We start from the raw sequence: 2,811 nt of genomic DNA on the forward strand, positions 1-2,811 counted from the left end.
AGGCAATACGCTCTCCCCCTCTTCAACGAGCTCAATCCAAGCATTGTGAGACCAGAAATTATGGCTACACAGTTTGAATTGAAGCTAGTTATGTTCCAAATGCTTCAAACTGTGGGCCAATTCAGTGGGATGCCAACAGAAGTTCCCCACCTTCATCTTCGCTTGTTCATTGAAGTGAGTGGTTCTTTCAAGCTACCTGGAGTTATAGAGGATGCCTTGTGACTGAAGTTGTGTCTATACTCCTTGAGGGAAAAAGCGAGAGCTTGGTTGAACTCTTTGTCATCTGATTCTGTGACTGCTTGGCAAGAGTTGGCTGAGCATTTTTTTGATGAAGTATTTTCTTCCAACTAAGAATTCCAAGCTCTACAATGAGATTACTTCATTTCAGCAACTTGATGAAGAGTCTTTATACGAGGCATGGGAGTGGTTCAAGGAGTTGTTACGAAAATGCCCTCCACAATGAGATTACTAATCATTATATTACTTGCTTGACGATTGTGTATGCTTGCATATCATAAAAGAAGAAAAAAATTTGCAACATGTTGTGTGCCCTTCCTAGAGGCGACGTGTTTCCTGGGATTTAAACCTAGGGATTTCATAACTGTCCGAAAATACTACAACATTTTTTCAAAATGCAAATGCTACAACATGTGTTCAAAATGCTGAAAGTTTCATTTTTTGCTCCAAATGACTTATTTAAAAGCTCTAATCTTATTGATTAAGCCTAATGATGGTGCCTACTCTATAAATGTGGGTTATTAGAGTTTAAAGTCTTGATCACAGTTTACAAATCTCTCTCTTTGTCTCAAAGATCATAAGTTTTCTCTAAGAAACTCACTAATAATTGCTTGAATTATGTGAGTTTCAAAGGCTTGTTAAATCCCAAATCGCATTCTATCTTGGTGAAGCTTCAAGCAACAATGGGAAGACTTGGAATAGAGATTGTGGATAGCGATACTCCTCATGTATAAGCCTTTAGATATTTCCTAAGTTTGAAGATTCAATTGTTCAACTCAAAGGTTGTATTTCTCTAAACCCTAACTTTGAATTGCGTTTATTATTGTGAGTATTGATGATTAAATGTGTTGACCAATTTTTTTGTCAAGTTATACGGAGTAATAAATGAAGAGTTATTTGTGTGTAAACTCTAAAGTGGAATCTCTGCTGTGTATAGTGAACCAAAGAAAGAGAAATAAATGCTGTAATAAATGAAAGAGACACAAGTTTATAGTGGTTTGGCCCAAAAATGAGGACCTACATCTACTTTAGTTAGTAATATTTTATGATGCACTTTGAATCCTCAAGAATAGTTACACTGAGTTTCATCTTGTACTTGGGAAAGTTACAACAATGGAGAGCAAGAGCTCTCTCCAAAATGAATGGTTACTGGTTTTTTTCTCAACCCTTGTTACATTTCGATTTGCAGTATTTATATCCGCGGAGATGGGAAGAGCTAACGATGGCAAGTTGTTTCCCAATCAAGCTAATTTTTGGGATACTCGAATGAAGGCAGGTTTTCATCTCACCAAAAATGGTAATCCGACTTGTCTTATTCATGAAGAGGTTGAGGGCACACTCTGGTGCAGAAGAAGGCTCGGGTGGCGAGGGACACTAGCGAGTAGTGAGGGCGACCGGTGACTGGCTAGGGCCGCTGGCGACGAGCAACTGGAAAGGAGCATCTCTCTCTCGTGATTGGCGACTGAAGACCGCTTGACATCGCACAATGGGAAAAGTAGACTTTTTTTGGTGAGGTCTGTTTCTGCCTAAGTATTGAGGGAATGATGAGGGTCACTATCCTTGGTGAATGATGGTGATTGTAGTTTCTTGCCACTTCACAACTTGTTTTGACACATCATTAGCTTTACGGGCCGCCACGTGGAAATGCTGAAATTTGGGTATAACAAAATATTTCTAAATACATGTTATAATCATTTAATCACTTAATCTTTGATTATCAAGATTTGCATTCATATTTTGAATATGATTCTTGAATTATCAAGATTTGAACTCATACTTTGAATATGATTCTTGATTAGAATCTAGGGTTTGTAATATTTAATTATTCCTATTATTCATTTTTAATTTAGAAAGTGTAAAGCCATAAATTGCCAACAATCAAAATCTGTATTTCTAATTACTTTCTCTTTTGTGTTTTGCATAATCAATAATGAGGGAAATTTGTTAATCTTCTTCAATACTCAAATCATTGCATCAAGATTTGGTTCGTGTTGAACACATGACCATGGGAGATCAAAGAAAATTCTATTTGAATATGTCCTACATGAATGTGATTATAGATTTAAAGTCTTCATCAACAAATGATGATACTACTCTATGGGATTACAAACTTATGGTAAATGGTATCATCAAATTTATTATTTATAAATGTGTAGAATGCAAGAATTTGAATGAAATGTGTTTGCTGTCATATTTTTGTAAGTTTGAATTTATTATTTATATTAAGAGTACAATGGTGAATGTTGTTACACCCAAATTTCGAGAATAGAAATTATGGTCTCAAAATGTAAGCTCGAAATAAGCAGGTATCTACATAATACTTGTGTAGTTCATCATAAAGTTCCAAAAGCCACGTCATCAGCATATAAGCGAATCGAGTTTACCAGTTTCTCTCGGTATCAAAGTGACAAAGATGGAATTGGTGAGCTCGAAGCTACATGCGGTGTCGAAGGTGTTTCAAGGTTACAAGTTAAGCTCGAAGCCATGACTGATCAACTACAAGGGTTCAACACTTGTATAAATTTACATGTTTCCTGATTTGTTCCTAATTGCACCAGTCAGGAAGGTTCGAGC

At 36.3% G+C, this 2,811-nt stretch overlaps 1 non-coding gene across 1 annotated transcript; it reads right to left on the reverse strand.

Annotated features, from left to right (window-relative positions):
* Positions 1–358: 358 nt before the first annotated feature.
* On the reverse strand, positions 359–466 carry LOC133813749 (small nucleolar RNA R71). The gene has a single exon (XR_009884749.1). It is a non-coding gene; the product is annotated as a small nucleolar RNA R71 (small nucleolar RNA).
* Positions 467–2,811: the final 2,345 nt, after the last annotated feature.

The sequence above is a fragment of the Humulus lupulus genome, chromosome 1, assembly GCF_963169125.1.
Source record: "Humulus lupulus chromosome 1, drHumLupu1.1, whole genome shotgun sequence".
NCBI classification, from domain to species: Eukaryota; Viridiplantae; Streptophyta; class Magnoliopsida; order Rosales; family Cannabaceae; genus Humulus; species Humulus lupulus.